Source organism: Ceratotherium simum, chromosome 27, assembly GCF_057802395.1.
Source record: "Ceratotherium simum simum isolate JZ-2026a chromosome 27, ASM5780239v1, whole genome shotgun sequence".
Taxonomy (NCBI): Eukaryota; Metazoa; Chordata; class Mammalia; order Perissodactyla; family Rhinocerotidae; genus Ceratotherium; species Ceratotherium simum.
The window spans coordinates 17,305,916-17,327,885 of NC_141926.1; positions in this window are offsets into that span (position 1 = coordinate 17,305,916).

Sequence of the window (21,970 nt, forward strand, 5' to 3'; positions counted from 1 at the left end):
CAGCATCAGGAGAGAGTATCATACCACATATGGCTGGGCCCAGGAAAAGATCACAATTCGAAATTCAAAGTGTGGTTTCTACCAATGTGTAATGCTTTCACATCACCGTGAAGTCGAAAAATCCTAAGTCAAACCATCGTTAGTTGGGGACCATCTGTGTGTATCTGAGTCAGATACTAGTTGTTTATCAAACTTGCTTCTTCTCCCTTTTAGATGCTCAACATGATGCCATGGTCCTGCCTCCCGTGAGGCGAAGTATGGCCACATGACTGAGTTTGTCCAACAGAAGGTGGGCCTCCAACCTGGGTCCGCAAGAGTTTACCCCTTCCCCCAATTCTCTCTCCACAAGCCTGCTAGTCAGATGTCAACGCTCTGGGTGTTCTCAGGATTTGTAAACTGTGTTGAAGATGATAGAACTTCCTTCAGCCTAGGGCTCCAAATGTCTCTGTGGTCCAGACTGCCACCCCCAACTGCTGGTGTAAATTTACACCAACAAAACATAAACTACTTTGCTGTCCAGATAAAACCATTGCACTTTTGGGTTTATCTGTTATGGCAGCTAGAGCTACCTGAACTACCGCATACCGATTGTATACTCCAGAGGTAGAGGTCTCTGAGAAAGCATAGACTTAGGGCCATAATTATTTTTAAAAATAGGTATTAAAATATTTTAAAATTACATACCGAGGGAAAGAGCTTTCTGATAATTGATCATTCTATTCAAAAAAGAATTATGTAAAAAAAGTAATTTTATACTTTTTTTATGGCTCATGAATTAGGAATGGTTTTAACATTTTTAAAGGGTTTTTTACAAAATAAAGGAAAAAAATCAAAGGAGAATATGTGACAGAAACTCTTATGTGCCCTACAAAGTCTATCTTGTCCTTTACAGAAAAAATTTGCTGACCCTTGTTCTCAAGTGTCTGCTGTGTATATAGCTGGTGCTAAATTTAAACTCATTGGACTAGTAGGAGGACTTTGGTGACCTTGAGTCTAGGGGACATGTGGATCAACGGGTGTGTGAAGCTGGGGATTGAAAAGTGCTTTTGTTGTTATAAACATAAAATTTATGAATCCAAAATTCTCCGAGAGCTTGTGGTTATTTCCGTTTGGGTTATACAGACCAATAACGGATAATTTATTATGTATTATGTTCAGTTTTAGTCAGAAGAAGCAACCATTTCCCATGATATTCTATTTTTGGAAGGATAGTATGGCAGGTAGGAAGACTAAGTTTGAATGAAACAGGCAAGTACTAAAATAGATGAATATGAATGTCAACATTCTAGAGGTGATGAAATTTTTTTAAAATGGACATTGTAAAGTTAACAATGAAAGCAAATATTTAAATCATGAAGCAGTAGAAAATACTTGAGTAATCAAAAGGGGAGTATACTATAGAAAACTAATTACACAATTTCTCAATTAACCACTTCATACACTAATAATAATAATACTTTATTCAGTATTGTTATCAGAAAGCAATAATTTTAGCTTTTCCCTTCTAGTGCTGAAAGATTAAAATTAGGTTTATGATAAAAAATTTAATTTGCAGCGTCAAGAATAAGAATCATTTTTTAATAGCTCTGTGTAATAGAAGTTAGCTAAATACATGGGAAATGTAATGTATCTAGTACCACTTGTCGTTTTTCCCCTTACGCATGCTCTTTGAGTTAATGTGCTTTTTTAAAATTAATGAGATATAATTGACACATAACATTATAGTAGTTTTAGGTGTACAACATAATGATTTGATATCTATATGTATATATTGCAAAATGATTACCACAGTAGTTTAGTTAACATCCATCACCACACATAGTTACAAATTTTTTTTCTTGTGATGAGAACTTTTAAGACCTATTCTCTTAACAACTTCAATGTACTTTTAATAATAATCTGCCAAAGCCCTTATTCAGTGTGCCAGCTCTTATGCTTTGCATCTTTCCTAACAAAAGAGGGCTGACAACAACATTTCACTCCTTTTTTTGACCTTTTCAAAATTTAGAAAATTATTGGTTATAAACCTGGTGGCATTTTTATTTTGTAAGGTATGATTATTTCCTAGTCTAGTGGATTTCAGTGTAAGAAGGTGTTAACGCTCGGACATCCTACTTAGGAATTTAAACCTCAGAAAAAATATCACTACCACAAATAGCAATGTTTTTACAACAATTGCCAAGTTCAGTCAGTGGTTCATCCCATTAAAGACACAGAATGAGGCCAAGACACAGAATTCCAGTACAATTTGAAAAGGTGACTAAACCTCATGGGGTTCATTATAAAATAATTTATTTAAAAATGATGTAGATTTACAAAACTGGATACATCCTAGTGTTCTAATATTCAGGAATAATATTGAAATTTCCAGGTTGACCAACAGAGTAAGAAGGAGAGGGAGAAAGAGAGAAGAAATAACAGTATTTGACATAAGGAAAAAGAAAAAGATGATGGATGTGAATGACCACCAGAAAGTCATGGGATCCCACAGAAATATGAAAAGACTTTAAAAATAAGAATCACCAATGACTCAACCTCACACGTATCTAGTGCCAACTTCTGTGAGAGCAAAATACACCAAGCAATTTGAATTATAGTGTATTAATTTGTTTAGAAATTTAACTTCATGGCTTAACAATGTCTTTTTTAACATTAAATTTCTATTATTTATATAAGACAATCCTGGATTATTAAACACTTGAACCCACCCTAATTATAATGTCAAAATGTGATTAGTAGGACTATATTATGAATCATCTAAAATTCCTGTTAGTTATTTTTGATGTAAAATACTCCATAGACCATAGCAAACCATCATAAACCTCAGTGAGTCAAAGAATAAGCATTCATTGAGTTCATTGGGGGTCAACTATTTAGGCTGGGGATGCTAGGAGAATCTTCTTGTCTCAGCTGTATTTCCTCACATGTAAGGGTGTTAGCTGGCTCTTGGATTATCTGTGAGCAACTTATCTAGGATGGCTGGGAGAAGATAACTCTTTTACAAGTCTCTCTCCCATCCATCCAGTATTATAAACTAAAGAAGTTTTTTTTTTTTTTTTAAGTGAGGAAGATTGGCCCTGAGCTAACATTTCTTGCTAGTCTTCCTCTTTGTGCTTGAGGAAGATTGTCCTTGAGCTAACATCTGTGCCAATCTTCCTCTATTTTGTATGTGGGACACCACCACAGTATGGCTTGATGAGCAATGTGTAGGTCTGTGCCTGGGATCCAAACTCACAAACCCTGGGCCTCCAAAGTGGAGTGCACGAATTGAACCACTGTGCCACCCAGCCAGCCCCACGTTTTCTTGTTTAGGGGAGACACTTAAGAATGAACAAGCCCTGAAGCTGGCCCAGTGGTGTAGGGGTTAAGTTTGTGCACTCCACTTTGGTGGCCTGGGTTTCACAAGTTAGGATCCCGGGCAGACCCACACACCACTCATCAAGCCATGCTGTGGCGGCATCCCATTTATAAAGTAGAAAAAGATTGGCACAGATATTAGCTCAGGGACAATCTTACTCAAGTGAAAAGAGGAAGATTGGCAACAGATGTTAGCTTAAGGCCAATCTTACTCACAAAAAAAAAAAAAAATAGAATGAGAAAGCCCAGTTAAGCAAGAGTACAGAAAAAAAATACACACATGCTCTGTAAGCCTCAGGATGCACCATGTTGACTATTTTAACATTGGCCAAAGAAAGTCATGTGACTGACCCCAGAAACAAAGTGGAAGGTCATTACAAAGATATAGTCCAAAAAGCATACATAAGGGGAGTTATCACTAATTAGGGCTGTCAATGCAACCAATCTGCCATAAACAGCTTGTGTACTTCATAGTCTTATTTCTACATACACCTTTTTCTCTAAGTCACCAACCACCAAGTCTACCCAAAGCCCTCTCTCTAAAAATCTTTTTAAAAAACATTTTTAATCAAGTTTATTGGAGTACAATTTACATATAATAAAATTCATCCACTTTGAGTGTACAGTGCATGAGTTTGGAAAAATATATACACTCATGTAATTGCTACCCAATCAAGTTACAGATAGAATATTTCATCATTCAAAAAAGTTTATTCATGTCTCTTTGCAATAAAAGACCAATGCCCTGGATCAGGCAACTTTGATATAATTTTTTTTCACTTTTAAATAGACTTTGTTTTTTAGAGCAGTTTTAGGTTCACAGCAAAATTGAGCAGCAAGCACAGAGAGTTGCCATATAGCCCCTGCCCTCACACAGGCATAGTCTCTCCCACTATCAACATCGCCATCATTGTGGTGTGTTTGTTACAATTGATGAACCTACGTGGACACATCATCACCCATAGTTTACATGGGTTCACTCTTAGTGTTGTATATTCTATAGGTTTTGATAAATGTGTAACGAGATGTATCCATCATTGTAGTATCATAAAGAGTCATTTTACTGCCCTAAAAATCCTCTGTGTTCCACCTATTCATCCCTCATTCCCCTTGGATCCTTGGAAATCACTGATCTTTGTATTGTCTCCATAGTTTTACCTTTTCCAGAATGTCATATAGTTGGAATAATATGGTACATAGACTTTACATATTGGCTTCTTTCACTTAGTAATATGCATTTAAGCTTCCTCCATGTCTTTTCGTGGCTTGATAGCTCATTTCTTTTATATTTACCACAGTTTATCCATTCACCTGCTGGAGGACGTCTTAGTTGCTTCCAAGTTTTGGTAACAATGAATAAAGCTGCTATAAGCATTGTGTACAGGTTTTTATGTGAACGTGATATGATTTTTATTGCTAAAGATTAGCTTTTCTGTTTTACAATTATATACATATATACACAAATGGAATATAATACATATATATTGAATCATTCATTTTGTGCGCTTTTGTGTCTGACCTCTTTTGCTCAGCATTGTGTTTTGAGATTCATCCATGAATCAGTTGTATACATTAGTAGTTTGTTCTCTTTCTAGTTAAGGAATATTCCATTGTATGAATATATGAAATACATACAATTTGTTTATCTCTTCAGCTGTTGATGGACATCTGAGTTGTTTCCAGTTTGGGAATTTTAGGAATAGAGATGCTATAAACATATTTGTAGAGATCTTTTGATGGATGCATTTTTATTTCTCTTAAATAAATGGCTTAGAATGGTATTACTGAGTCATACTGAGTGTATTTTTAACTTTTTTAAAAATTGTCAAACTGCTTTCCAAAGCGAATATACCATTTTTCACTTCCAACAGAAATATATAAAATTTCCAGTTGCTAAACATCCTCCCCAACAAAAAGGACTTATGATCTATTGACTTATGGTTGATCTTTCAAAAATTTTAGCCATTCTACTTGCTATGTGATATCTTTTTGTGGGCTTTTTAAATTCAACTTTATTGAGGTATAATTTACCTACAATAAAATGCGTCATGTTAAGAGTGCAGTTTGATGAGTTTTGCTAAATGTATATATTAGTATAATCACCACAATCAAGAAATAGAGTATTTTTATCTATCTCCTCAAAATATCCCTATGTGCTCTTCAGCAGTCAATCTTCCCCACTCCTCAACCCAGGCAATCACTGATTTGATTTCTGCCACTGGAGATCGGTTTTGCCTGTTCTAGACATCATATAAACGGAATCATACACTATATGCTATTTTTTTGTGTGTCTGCCTCCTTTTGCTCAGCATAATGTTTTTGAGGGTTATCTATGTCATTCTGAGTTTCAGTAATCCATTCTTTTTTATTTCCAACTAGGGTTAATTGCATGATTGTATACAATTCCTTTTCCCAAGAAGTTCCATTTTATACTTCCACCAGCATTATATGAAAGTTCCCATTGCTTCATAGTCTCCCTAACACTTGATATTGTTAGTCTTTTCATTTTTAGCCATTTTAGTATTTGTGTAGTGATATCCCACTGTTGGTGTAATTTCTGTTTTCCTGATGACCAGTGATATTGTGCATCTTTACATTTATTTATTTGCCACTGTGTATTTTCTTTTGTGAAATATCTGTTCAAAAATTTTTCCCAATTTTTAAACTTCATTATTTGCCTTCTTATTATTAATTTGCAAGCATTCTTCATAAATTCTTTTTCCATGTTTATTCAGTTATTTCATAATGAGGAAAACACCATAATTAAATTGCTAAGAAAAATTTCAGATTGCATACTATAATTTATAGTAAAAACTAAACTATGTGAAACATGCATAGAAAATGATATAGTGAGATTAACATGCCTTCTTTTCTTTTTCTAAATTTTCTGTTGTTAGATAAGGACCATGGAGAAGGAAAAAAAAGGTATTGTTCAAAAGGAAATGCAATTGAAGACATTTAGATTTTTTTTTTTAGCTTTATTGAGGTATAATTGATATACAAAAATTGCACACATTTAATGTATACATCTTGATGAGTTTGGACATATGCATACATCTGTGATACCAACACCACAAGCAAGGTACTAAACATATCTATCACCTCCAAAAACTTCCGTGTTCTCTTTTTGTCTTTTTTTTTTCGGTAAGAACACTTAATGTAAGATATATCCTCTTAACATATTTTAAAGTACACAACCATTAATTATAGAGACTATATTTTACAGCAGATCTCTAGAACTCATTTATCTTGCATAACAGAAACTTTGTACTCATGGAAAAACAATTCCTATTTCCTCTTCCCCTTAGCCCCTGACAACCACCATTATACTCTCTGCTTCTATGAGTTTGACTATTCTAGATTCCTAATATCAGTGGAATCATGCAGTATTTATCCTTCTATGTCCGTCTTGTTTCACTTGGCATAACGTCCTCAAGACACATCCATATTGTGGTAAATGGAAGGATTTATAGATTGACTATGTACCCTATAATCTTGTTAAATTCTTTTATAAGTTGCAAGAGATATTTTGTAGATTATCTAGGATTTTTTACATATGCATTTACCATTTGTAAACAAACCTGCTTTTCATTTATGTATTTATTTACTTATTTATTTATTTTTACCTCAGTCCACTGGCCAGGTCTTTTAGTGCAGTGCTGATGAAAAATGGTAAGAATGGACATCATTGCCTTGTTTCTGATCTTAAGCAGGAAGGGTTCAGTCTTTCAGTATTAAGTATGATGTTAGCTGTAGGTTTTTGTTGTTTCGTAAATAAACGTTTCCAGGTTGAAAAAATTCTCTTCTCTTGTTGACCAGCAATGCAAGCAGTCTCCATGGACAGCTTGTATTCTTCATATTTTTGTCTTTATTTTAACTTGTTTCTTTATTTCTAAGTCTCCAATTCTTCTCAATGTGGTTCTTCTTTTGGTTTCACTTGGGGTCTCTCAAGTATTTGCAGTCAGACAGTGCCTGTAGTGGAAGTCATGGAAGGCTCAATTGGAACTCCAAGACAACTGTGCCTGTCTCCCTCACTACATGGTCTTAGGGCATTTCCACATAGTTTCTCCATCTGAGTAACTGGACAACTTTCCTGGTGGCTCAGGGTTCCGAAGACCTCAAAATTGGAAACCAACAGGGTTTCTTATGTCTAGGTCCAGAACTGGCTCATCATTCTTTGTGGGCAAGGACTACACTAGAGGCCAAATTCTGGGAGGCTTGTTTGTTGGGCGCCACCTTCAGAGACAAGCTACCACAACTTGCTAGTGTACATTTAGTTAGTATTCTCTTAAGCACCTTTCTTATCTATTTCTGTAAAATGTGGATTTCAGATAACATCCTTCAAATATGATCTAACAGCTCAAGATTGTAGATTACAGTTAACTTTTCTACTTATGTACAACCCACTGCTTTTTCTGAAGTATTTAAAAGTAAATTACAGAAGATGTAATATCATAGATTTGTACTCTTACTAATTCACATTTTTATATATTAACACAAAACAGTAAAACTATAATGCTAAACCACTAGACAAAATATTTGAAACAAATATCAAATTAATTCATTTACATAAAAACCTACACGAATCTGAAAGATAAACACTTAGCCCCAAACAAAAATAAAAGAAAAACTGTGAGAATGAATCTAAAATGTTTGAGTTAATGTGAGTGGATAACAACATGAATAAGAAAGAAAAGTATGCCTAATTGTTAAATAATGTTATGTTTATAAAAATCAAAACAAACAAACTGACAAAAAAAGCAAGCAAATATTTCTAAAGCAAAACTTTGGACTCAGCCTTGCACTGCAGAGGGCTTCTGCAGGTGTTTGCTTTGAGGAAGTCTGTGCAAATAGACACTGTATGTCGCCAAAGTAATTTTTCTTAAATGTATAATTGATTATTATTGAAATACATACAAGAAAGTTGTATAGATAAGGTAACATAAATGATGAATATCATACTTGCAGAAGTAAAATTTGCTACAAAATATTGTAACTAAAGTCATTTCTTGATTATTTAAAGATGATTATCCAACTGTTCAAATTCTCAGTGCTCCATTTACTATGCTTTCTCTTCCCTTTTCTGGACATCTAAATCAGACATTTGCAAGCACAAGTTATAACTCTCCAACAAAATCTTCCTTGAATCTGTCAGTCCATAGCCAGTTCTCCCTTCTCCTTGCTCTGGTAACTGTCATTTGTACCAATCAGTTTGGATTATTAGTCATCCCATACTGTTATTTCATTGTTATTTTTCTATTATCATTGAGATTCTTAATACCCATAAGACTAGAGACCAAGCCTTGTATCTATTGTCTCCCATATTTCAAACAGTGAAAGCATATTTAAGACTCTGTAAACGTTTGTTAAATTAAACAAAATGCAACCTGAGCTTTTAAATTTCTCTCTTCTGTTACCTCAATTTTGATGTCTTTTCACTAACTTCTCAATTATAAGTCAGTAATGCAAAAAGTCACTTGCAAAAAACATTTGAACATATAACGTAATACTCTGATTTTCAAAGATTCAGATACTAGAGAATGTACACACGTGTGTGCATGCACACACATACACATGAGCCATATTGCAGATTCTTTACATTGAAAAACAATGAAATGCTCTAAGCATCACTTAACCAAACCATATATTGTGTTCATTTTAAACTATGCTCTACAAAAAATACTGTGTTTAGATAATCGCCAAAATAATAACATCTACTAATACTTCTTAAGAACTCAGTCTCATTTGACATCACTATATCATTCAGCTCCACAAACTCCATAAACCGACCTAGGCTTAACAAGCAGCTTGGGGAGAGCAGAGAGTGTGTCTGAGCGTCATAGTATCCTCAGCAGTTAGCAGGAACAATACTGAATGAGGACTCTAGCGAATTTCAGGAGCCAACGATCAATTGCATTCATGGGTCTGTTTGCATATTTGTACATATCATCAAATCTTTTTCTATGCAGTCTTCATACATTTTGCCTGTCATTATAACTCAACAAAGTTGCTAATATAATGTATATAATCTACCTGAAAAGAAAAAAACTTCATTCTGGTCACTTACAAGAAAGGTTTCTATAGAAAGAACTTCAAATAACTTCAAATCTTTGAATGAATAAAGAAACACCCACCAAAACTCAAACATTCTTACTAACAATAAATCTTTCTTGTTAAAAATATAAGGAGATGAGGCCAAAAGAATGGAGACCCCAAGTGAAGCACTTATAAGGCAAATATAGAGCAACGTTTTAACTCATAATTGTTTTAAACAAGAAGTTACATTTTGTGGCAGATCAACATTACACCTACACTATCATTAATGAGGTGCCATGGTAGTTTCATGATTCTAGTAGCAACAATAAGGTAAAAAAAAAGAAGATTTCTGGCAAAAAGTCAAAGTTTTAACTTCAGCCATGAGATAGTTGCAGTTACCCTTAGGCCATGTAAAACAAAACACCCAATAAAAACAAAACTTGGTTTACACAAAGCCAGAAAATAAGCATTATTAAATGCAGACTTATTCTTGCTATAGAAAATTATCATTTGCTGTCGTACCACTAACTTCCACCAGGTTCCTACCACTTATTATTTACAAGTAATTTGTGCTTGAGTTCAATTTTTGTCCTAGATGCAAAAAATCTGTATTATGTACCAGCAGATCTCTTTGGTTGCTGAGGGCAATCAAAAATCCTTGAGCGTGTGTGTGTGTGTGTGTGTGTGTGTGTACAACATGTTTTAAACAGTCTTTCAAAGTATTGTTTTTGGGGTGGGAATTCAGATTTTGGGGGAATACAATATATTTGAACATATGTTTATGTCTTAGATAAATTTAAAGAGTCAAGAATCTTCAAAATGTTGGCCTCTTTGTTGGATATTTCTCTCTCCTCTCCCCCACTGTGTTGTTCTGAAACTCAGGGCATTTTAACCTTTCAATTTGATCTTATTTTCTTTTGAATGGATAGCAAGGTACAGGTAAGCCATAAATTGCATTATTGCACACTAAATACTTTTTAAAAGCATGGTAGGAACTAGCCATTGCAAGAACTATTATTTATCCTAATTGATCCCAGCTGAGCTTGGAAAGGAGTCTGGCCCGAGAGCCTTCAAAGACTTGCCAAAAGGCTGTCAGATTTGATAAGTCACACCACTCTGAACTTGGCTCAGAGAGGTCAGTTACAGAGTGAACGCTAAGCTCCCCCCCGATATCCAAGCCTGCTGAAAAATGCAGATACGCTGCCAGCTGACTCGCAAGCCACTAGATTTTCAACTTTGTTTTAAGAGGCTCATGTGTTCTTGGAACTGGGGATGGGCTGCTTAGCAATGAGAAGACGTTCCCATGTGGAGCTACAGAGCAGATGTGACTGTCCCGTGTGCTGGGAGGCATCTGTTTTCATTAAAACACGGTTTATGTATTGGCCTAAAGATTTAGGATGAACTGGGGATAAAATAAAACCTTAAATTATGCTTCTTTGATTGAATAACTGAATGCATCCTTGAATTTGTATTTTATTGGTTTATGTTACATTAATCTTTTTCATATAATAATCCTCATTTATAGATTATACAAAGGCTATTATTGTGCTGCATTATCAAAGCCCCAGCTGAAGGATCTTTCTAGTTAATTTATCACTTAAGTTGTAAGCACGATGAAGGAAAGAAAACAACATTTGTCTCTTCATTGTTCCAGCTTCTTTGCCTAACACAATCGCTGGGCTCTTGACGAGCCCTCAAGAAATACTTGGACGAACGAATACATGAAGACACAATTGTATTAAGGAAGAACTGGGCAAACTATTTGAAGGCTTTTCTTTTTCTCTTAGTTCAATAAACTTCTTCAATTGCTGGATGTGTTAACTAACCTTATTGTGGTCATCATTTCACAATATATACCATCATGTTATACATCTTAAACTTACACAATGTTATATGTCAATTATAACTCAATAAAGCTGGGAAAAAAAGAATACAATTAAAAAAAAATAAACTTCCTCACTAGTGCGGCTTTTAAAGACATTTTGGTAGAAATATACCATTTAAGCCGTATATTTCCAGCAGTCAATTGAAATTCTACCAGCAGCTTTTGAAATTTCATATTATACATGGAGAGTTTTTCTAATGTTGCCAGAAACTGACACGAAAATTTTATATTGAAAGTTTTTTTTCTTCTTCATTTTCCAGTTTTGGATATGTACAGCTTCTTCATATTTTTACCTTCATATCTGAAATCGGGCTTTTTGTCATGATGGATTAAAGATGGCTCCAAATTCTTTGCCCCCTCCTAACTGAGAAGAGCGAACTATTTCCCTTCCCATTGAATCTGAGTGGGTCCTGTGATTGACTTGGACCAGTACAATGCATCAGAAATGACATGTGTAACTTCCAAGCTTGGCCTTAAGAGACTTGCAGTTTCCTTTGTCATCTCTGTTGGTATGTTCCCTGTTGGAAGCCAGCTGCCATGTAAGAAGTGCGGGTGACCGCCATCTTGTGGGGAAACCTAGTCTTCTCTAATGGAGAGGAAGAGAACACACGAAGGAGTGCAAGGGTGCTAGACAAGTGTGTGAACTTCTTGGACCTTCTAACATAAAGAAAGGAGAGAGCGAATGATGCCAGTGCTGATTCCTTCCCAAATTCCTAATCTATGGAACCAAGAGCAAGTAAAGTGATTATTGTTTTAAGCCACTAAATTTTGGGATACTTTTTATATACAGCAGTATACAATAAACATGCACTTTCATCATTAAAATATTACTCTTCTGGGGCTGGCCCTGTGGCCTAGTGGTTAATTTCAGTGTGCTCTGCTTCAGCGGCCTGGGTTCGCAGCTTCAGATCCCAGACGTGGACCAACACCACTCATCAAGCCATGTTGTGGTGATGTCCCACATACAAAATGGAGGAATATGGGCACAGATGTTAGCTCAGGGCTACTCTTCCTCCAGCAAAAAGAGGGAGATTGGCAACAGTTGTTAGCTCAGGGCTGATCTTCCTCACCAAAACAAAACAAAACAAAACAAAAAACTACTCTTCTAAATATAATAGTTTTAGTATGCCTACAATATATGCTTTGAGGAAAATGAGAAATAGTTCCACATTATAACTTTTTTTCAGTATTAGCCCTCTGGAGATAAATGATTCATTTCAATATAAACCAATAATGTTAACTTTTTACATTCATAGTTAGAAATAAAATTGATTGAAGCTTTATCATGCCATTATAATACTTAATACTTAAAACTTCAACTTTAGAAAAATGGCTCTCAAAAGTAGAACTCTATTAGAGTTTATTCTATAAACATTTTTTAACTTGAATATAGTCACATCAAATTTCAATTGGTTACATTTTCTTTTCGATAAACACCCCAAGTCCCTGGGTTGTACATAACAGTGTTGTTAAGAGATGCAGTTCTCCCCTGCCCAACAATTGCAAAATTCTTCCATTATTTTCCTCTGTGACTTTCTATGAAATGATTCAACCAACTATTGACTTAGCAATTACTATAATACAGATAGATTAAGCCGAAGCTATAAAAAATATTATATCTCACTATGCTCTCTTCTTTTCTGTATTAGTCAGAATTTGAGCTTGAGTGTGAGCAGGAACCCAAGCAGGAATGAATTGAAGGTGACGGAATTTTATTGTTCTCTTGTGAAATTCCAAGCAGCTATGACAGTTCCATTCTGCGAAGTCAAAAGGAACCCACGTTCTCTCATCTGGTGACACTCTATTACTACCTAGGATGCTGTACTTCCCTTCGGGGTTCATTTTGGACCAATGAGAAGAGGAAAAGGTGAGGAGGATGGCACACACTTTCCTCTAAGGTCACTCTCTGGAAGGTGAGCCTATGACTTTCACCAAAATCCCAATATATCTAAGTCAGTCACATGGCCACGCCTAGATGAAGGAGGCTTGAAATATATTCTTTATTCTGGGTATATATTGGTAGAGCTAAAATTTTTATTACTATGGGAAAAGGGGAGTATTGATATTTAGACACAGCTAGTGTTTATCACATTTTTCATCACTTATTCAATTCTTTATGAACATCTAACAGAGAACTGATATTTTCTGCTTTCACAGTTAATCCGAGTTACAATGATGAAGGTGAATGCTAATGTAACACTTGTATTTGATAAAACACCCTCTCTAATTATTTTGTGCCCTCATTCTGACTTTTGGCTCCTCACATTTCTCAACCGACCCACACCCTACATTAATGTGGCACATTATTTGTGCTGAATAATGTACCAAGCTCCATCCTCCTGCCCCCATCCTCAGATAAATTAAAAAAAAACAGACTTTTAAAAAAAAAACTTAACTTATCCTTTAATTATCAAAGCATGCTGTACTCTGTTCGATGATATTAGGTGGAAACAAGTGAATAATCTCTTTTTTTAAAAAGTATTTATTTAGAACCCTTCAAAGCTAAATAGTCAAGTTAATGATGAAAACTCAAGAGACTGTATTATACAAGTGATGGAGGGTTTTTCATCAGAAACAATCTTTGCCTTTGTTCAATTATACCATGCAATAGATGTGTAAAACAAATCCTGGTCAATAATCCCGTACAATATTATCAGTAACTATCCACTTTTATTTTGGATCATTTTATCTATCTATCTATCTATCTATCTATCTATCTATCTATCTATCTGTCGACCTATATATCTATCTTTAGACAAAGTACTGGAGAAAGCAAGCCCTCAGTACAGAAATGTTGTATCCATATTTGATTGTTTTCAGGGTGAACCCCAATGAAAAAAAGCTATGTCCATTCCCCACTCCAATGAGTCCTGCAGCAGCAAGACCAGGAGAGAACCTGACCTTCCACTCTCACCCTGCAGTAATGAGGCAGCATCTCACCCTGCAGTAATGAGGCAGCATGTCTCCTCGATAGAGTCTGTGGTCAGAAATCTGGCTTCCACTCTCCTTCTGCAGGGATGAAGTGGCTCTCCTCCCGCACAGAGATTTTGAGCAAAACTCTGATATCCACCCCACCCCAGGAAGAGGAGGCACACCTACCTGGTGAAGCCTGTGGGTGGTACTCTGCTGTCCATCCCTGCCCTGCCCTAATGAGAATGTGCTTTTCCTCCATGGACATGTGGATGGAACTCTGCATTCCATCATCCCCCCATGGTAGTGAGGTAGTGTCCCTCCCTCTTCCTAACCCATACTGAGGAGACTGTGGGGAGACCAGACTCACTGCAGGGGATTTATAAACTAAATTGACACTTGATCAATAGCCCACAAAAATGAGCTGGAACTTGCATTTTGAACCTAAACAGGTTGACCACCTGCTTAACTAGAAGATATATACAGGAACCTTAATCATATAACATAATACTCAAATTGTCCAAGACACGGTCCAAAGATACTCAACACACCAAAAACTAAGAAAATCTCAAGTAAGAAAAGAGAATCAACAGAATCAAACACCAAGATGATACAAATGTTAGAATTATTGGATAAGGCTTTTATAAAGAAGACATCATAAAAATGTTCCAAAAGGTGGAAAAAAAAGAACACATAGACAATCTCAGTGAATACAAGAAGATATAAAGAGCCAAATGGAAATTTTGGAACTGGAAAAAAAATACAATAATCAAAATAAAAATCTAACAAGATGGGCTAAATAGGATAATGGAAATGACAGAGGAACTAATCAGTAAGATGAAGGTAAATTAATAGAAATTATCTAATCTGAACAACACAGATAAAGCAGAAAGAAAAAATAAACTGAACATCAGGGACTTCTGGGGCAATAACAGAAGATCTGACATTTGTGTCACTGGAGTCCCAGAATGAGAGGAGAAAGAATGTAGGGCTGAAAATTTATTTGAAGAAATAATGATTGAAAACATCCCAAATGTGGTGAAAGACAAATCTACAGATTCAAGAAACCGAGTGAACTCCAAACAGGATAAACTCAAAGAACTCTATGGCTGAACATAGCATAGTCAAACCTATCAAAACTAAAATAGTAATTTTATTAAATACTAGTTTAATTTGGCTAGAAATAATGCCAGAAAAGGCTATCATATAGTATTTAGTATGCTAGATAGAATCCCAGTAGAAAGAACAAAACCATAGCTTAAACTACATACAGCAACTGAAAAAGCTGTATTTTAGGTCTTGTTGGTTTCTGTTTGACTGAGCTCAACAGGGTAACCAATGCACAAGAAATTCTTTTGCTTTTAAAATCAGTTTGATATCATCATAATTGTTTGTATTTTTTCTTATTTCCTAATAAGAGCATGTTCCATACTCTGGTTTTACTTATTCTTGTTAATCTTGTTTCTTTGAATGTTGCAAATACTTCTTTTGTTTAACGTTTGAAACTCCTCCAACACTCTGGATCCAATTAATTTACATATTTTAATGTTGGAGCTGTTGACCTACTTTTATACTAATAGGTAATTTTATACAAACTATGTATCATTTTTTAAGGGATTTGTGTTCCTTTTTCAAACACATTTCATTTCATTAATTGTAAAGGTTGACAGACACTAAAACTAGTCGTGATTTTTGAAATAACATGGTGAATAAATCATGGTGAGTATCAAAGGAACAAAAGCCTTGAGACCTAATCAGTATGAATTTCAGAAATAAAAATATTTATTTTGATAATAATTATTATCAAAAGTAACCACCCCCTCCATCGAAGGATTAGGTTTTATCATGTCCTCTTTAACAACTCTTTTTAATCTGGTAGTTGTCTTCTTCTGGGTTGAGGAATCTCAGAGTTAAAGTGAAACATATATCCTATTGTATATCATCTGTTCTCTTTTGTAGGCATATAGAAAGAAAATTTCAACATATGCCTGCATGTTTGTGTATGTGTCAGTATCCTGTTTTCATCTGGTAAATCATTTGTTTTCATCCAGCAGTCCAAAATAACCCTGTGATTTTAATAAGTTTCTGAGAGGAAATATTTTCAGTTCTTACACCTATGATAACTTCCAATAGTCAGTTTCGGTTCATCATCTATACTGTGAATTTTTTAGGGAAATATATTAATTTCTATTCAGTTGTCAACATTATACTTTTTGGGTACCTCTCCCGTGCTCAATGTGAATATTTTTTAGAGAATCCTTGTTAATAATATTATGTAATCAATTAGAAAAATGTAAGGACTAATACTCCTTTCCTTGCCTCATTTTGTGCAAGAATTTCTTTCTCATCTTCTCTGTAAGTGAGTTTTCTCCAATGGCTAAAATTCTCACTACCTTTCTGATGGAAGCCTTTTTTTCCACCTAGGTAAGGAAGAAGTGCCAAAGATTACTTACTCATGGCCATCATTTCCAGACAACATTTCTTTCTCCACTCCCCTTTTTCTGTAACTTTTGTCATAACAGATAGTCTCTCCATCTTGATGATCATCAACCTAACACCTCCTAACATACTCATTTCTTGAGTACTTTCTCCACAATTTTTCTCTCCACTCCAGTCCTATTATTAGTTTCATCATCCAAGTAGATGATCCTTCTAGCACTCTTTCTCAGAGGCCTTCAATCCCTATAAAACCAAGGTCTCTCCATTTTATTTGTTACCCACAAACATAAATGTAACCTTGGGTGAAATAATCACATCTCTTTTTCATCTCTCTCTACAATTTTGAATGTTGAAATTTCTCCTCCTTGAAAATGAAGAATTAGAAGAAGAATAGTTCTTTTTAACATGTTTCATCTGTCCCACTTCCATAACCCTAGTAAACCTGTTACTTTTAAATCTTAATTCTAAATTCTACCACTATTTTATTCTCCAAATTCAAAGTCTACTTCTGATTTCACTTTCCTTCATTGCAGCCAGGGAGTCAAAGGCAGCACGTCATCTGCCACATGTAGCCTCCAAGGGCACCCATACTCGGGACACACTGCTGTGACTGCACTGACAATCCTCTATTATATCCACTGTCTGGCTTTTGTACATCTGCTCTCCAAATTGCAGTTGTTGATTAAAAAAAAATTCAAAAGCATGCTGACTACATCCACTTCAAGTTAGTGTTATTCTCATCATTTCTCACTACTTTTTTTTATGTAATCATTAGCATGTTCCTTTCAGCAGGTGTTCCAAATGGACTCTCAACTAACTGCCAATTCCCCTGTTCCCAGAGGAGCTAATTTCCTCTACCATGAAGAATGGTGAAATCATATGACAAGAATTATTTTACCTCCATTGATCCATTCCAAAAACATAGTGAGGGACCTGCCATTTGCCAGGTGCTAGAGGTAGAAGGCTATTAATCCGAGGTTCATCTATCACAAAGTTCATTTCCAGAAGGAGAAATATAAACAGTAATTGTGATTTAGTATGTTAGAGGTTACACCTGTGGGTCTTCTTTCTCTCTGTCCTAATTTTTTTTCTTTATCCTCATCTACTTTTTGCTTCCTACCTAAGAGGAACAAATGTCTCTCTTCTTTCTAGTGCTCTCTCTTAAGCAACGCACATATGCCATCTTCACACAAATGCTTAACCATTTTGATTCTCTGCTTAAAAAGTCTTTCCTCCTCCACTGGGTATTTTTATCAGCCTAAAAACATTATAAAGTCTTAAGATGAAAATTGGCTTCCCCATGTATAGCTATTTCTTGACAATTTTTAAATAATTTTCTCCTCTCTGAGTATAATTTGCTCATTGTACACTTAAAATCCAATTTCTATCTCCACCACCTACTGAAGTTTGCCTTACCAATTTCCAATCCAATTATCTTTATTCATTCTTCATCTTCCCAGAGTACTTACTTCCTGAGATTCTTTTCAACTCGCCTTTCAATTATTGCTCTTAGTAGGAACAATCTACTCATCTTTCACATATTAGTTTTAGTATTTATCTTATGTGAAGAAAACATCTTGACACTTCTAGCCTCTCAGAATTAATAGATCTCATTTCACTTACCATTTGCACATATTGCTATCACAGCTAATTCACAATTGTTTACATTTTAGAAAAAATCAATAATATGAGCAAAGAAACTAAGAAATAAATGTTCAGAATATAATAAGTAATTAGATTTGAAGTATTTGAGTTACAAGACATGACAAGATGAATCAGAGAAATGAAGATGCGTTGGTAGATTACTGCCAAATTGTGAAGGTCCTAGAAAGCTACGCAAGCCTTCTGAGCTCTAATCCTACTTGCAACTCTCCATATTGAATTCTCCATTTCTTATTTTGCCTTTCAGTAGAGTATTTTTGGTAGTGGCAAGGGTGAGCTGGACAGAGTTATTTGATCAAATGTTAAAGAAACAGTTTCTGGGATACTTGAATTTGTAATAAATTTACTATTTTTTTCATTCTGATGTTTATTACTACTTATTTGATTCTGATGTAATTTTGTGATAACACTGAGCTGGATTGTCTAATGTATTTATCTCTACCCTATATATGTATGTAGATCCCTGGGATAGCTGGAACAAATTTTAAAAGACTTCAGAACTTTACACATTCAAAGCTTCCATTAACTGAAACTAATTTGATGAGCAGAGTTTAGAGTCAGGATTGACGATGAGTCCCGGGAAGATTCATCCATAGGAAATATAGATTGTGGAGATTACTTCCCTATGGGCTACTTATCCAGGAGTAGATGCCTAGATGAAGAAAAAAATTTCATGTCCTTTATTGTAACACTTATACTTCTAAACAGCAAACACGTAGAATATGCTTAGGGAAAATTCCAAGCACGTCACTAATTATGCACCAGCTTTATCGAAAGAATGGTAGTCACACTTCATTTTAAGCACAGCTTAATATGTGTTAGACCAGAGTTTTGTTAGACCAGATTGAAAGTGATCCTTCCATGCCGTATACCACAAGCCTGATTATTCACTTAATTGGGGTGGGGGAGTGAGATTATGGAAGTAATTTGCTCTCTTCAATAGCATAAGTAAACCTGCTGAGGCCAAAGAAGACAAACTATTCTACTAAAATGGTCTTTTGCGATTGGGGGAAGCTTTTATCTAATTGCATACAATTGGATTTTATAAATGTTTAAATTAGCCTTTACTACCACATATCTGGGCAACAGTCCGTCCTATATTCTGAATCCCTGAAGACTGCTGGGAAGCAAAATAAAAATTTTATTCTGGCAAAATTAGCAAAATAATGCCATAAGATGTTCTCAGATGATGTCGGTGTAAAGCTATTAAGTTTAAATTATCCTCATCTTAGCAACATCCTTTGGGAGCGGGAAGAAAGGGATCACAGAGATTTTCTTAGGACCTGAAATGGATATAAGTTTGGGGATATTATAAAATGTGTCATGGCTTCTATAACAGCATAAATAGTAGCATTTTTCTATATTTGTGAAAATAGTAGCATTTTTCTATATTTCTATATTTGTAGCATTTTATATTGTCAAAAATTTTCTCTAAGATTCTGAACTATCTCACAAATCAGTGAAAACTGAAAAAGACCTAGGAGAAGCTTTTCTACCCCTAGAATTGTTCCTATTCTGTCTCGTTTGATATGCCTCAATTATAATTTAAAAAATCACCCTCAATCTATAGGTAAAGTTTCACAAGTATATAATATTGAGACAAAATGTTTCTGGAAAAATGTATTGAAGGTTAATAATTCCAAATGTTGCATAGGATGTACAGCAATTGGAATTTTCATACGTTGCTGGTGGATGTATAAAGTGGTATAATTACTTTTGAAAGATTTATCCATTTCTTGTAAAGATAAACATACACCTACCCTATGACTGTGCAATTTCACTCCAGAGAAATGCCAATATATGTCCACAAAAGGACCTGAACAAGAATGTGTGTAGCAGCTTTATGCAAAATAGCCAAAGACTGGAAATAAGCCAAATGTTTATCACAGGAAGGTTAATAATCAGATGTGGAATAATGTTCTTTGTTGAAAAGGAGTGACATACTGGTGCATACAACATCACAGAAAAATCTTATGAGCATTATGTTGACAGAGAGAAGACATTCACAAAAGAGGATATACGGTGTGATTCCGTTTACATAACATTTTAAAGTAAATCAGTGATTTCCTGGTGCTGCAGGTGACAGAGTAGGGATCGAATGCAAAGATTTATCATGTAGTAGACATAATAGTGTATACATTTGTCAAAACGTATCAAACTATACAATTAAAACATGTCCATTTTAATATATATAAATTATACATATTATACATGATACATATCAGATATAGATTGATTTAAAATATTAGAAAATCAATATTATAACACATCAATAATTCTAATAAGAAAATCAAAACAATCATTTCAATTGATGCCAAAAGTAAAAACAACTTTAGTGCTTATTTTGATTAAAAAGCAAAACAAAACAAAAGAAAAAATTATATAAAGACAAAACTAGAAAGTCATTTTTAAAAATATGGTTAACAATAACTGTATGAAATCAACAACTATTAGTATATTTAATTACAAAATGGTAAAGGCTTTCCAATTAAAGTTAGCTAAAAAGGAAAGAAGAAATTCCTCTGTTAATAAGGTGTTTAAGTATTGGAAAGAAATCAATATTTGAAGGTATTTTGATTAATTCTAGAAAACTCAAGATAGCTAAATAAAACCAAATAGAATTACCAAAAGGGTTCAGTTAGGGGAACAAGAAGAAATACAGAGAATGCTGAAGTTTCTTATGTAAATGATGAGTTAAAAGAAAGTATCTATACACAAATCAAGTACATAAAAGAAGTACATCTTTACAGGACACTTATAATTCCTATATAAAGAAAATTATCAGAATTATGGATACATACATATATATACATAATCTTTTGAATGAATTGAAATATACTTTGTTTAAGCTATTTATTGAAAGTCTAAATACTGTCAAGAGTCCCATTTTCCCCCTAGATTCATTTACACTTTTGTAGTAGGCAGGCAGCAAGAAATGAGGACCTTAGTGTGACAGCTGCAAAGAACAGATTCTGCCAAGAACAGAAATGAGCTTGGAAAAAGATCCCCAGCACCAGACGAGAAGGAAGCCTTGACTTCAGCCTGAACGGAGAGCCCAACCACAGCTTGCTGGCCTTCTGACCCACAAAACTATGAGCTGCTAAGTTTGTGGTACTAAATTACATGGCAGTAGAAAACCAATGTGACATTTAAATATTTCCAGAGTCCAGAGGAAACGTTTTAAACCTTAACATGATAAGGCTATTTATCTGGAAGAATGAACAGTTTTAAAAACAGTTATGAATAACATGAGAAAAGTTAGAATAAAAGAGAAAGTGCACCCCAAGATATTATAGATATAATTAAATGTGTTCTATTGTCTCAGTAATTTATAAGTGCATTACGAAAGAGATTAAAACACCCATAGACAACTTTTTATTTTCTAAATTCTTTTATATGGTTTTAAAACCATCAAAATCTATAAGGCAGACATTTCTCACTCAATAAAATGTGTTTGAAAAATTAGGAAGATTTTAGGAGATAAAATAAAATTAAGTCATAACCATACAAAGATAAATGACAGTTGGATTAAATATTTAAAACTAAAAAATTTAAACCACAAGAATCTAAGAGAAAATAAACTTAGAATTTGCAAGGACTTTCTACATATAAGACAAGGCAAGAAAATAAAAAGTTTCTGAGCGGCAAAAACATAACAAAATTAAAAAGACAAATAAAAAT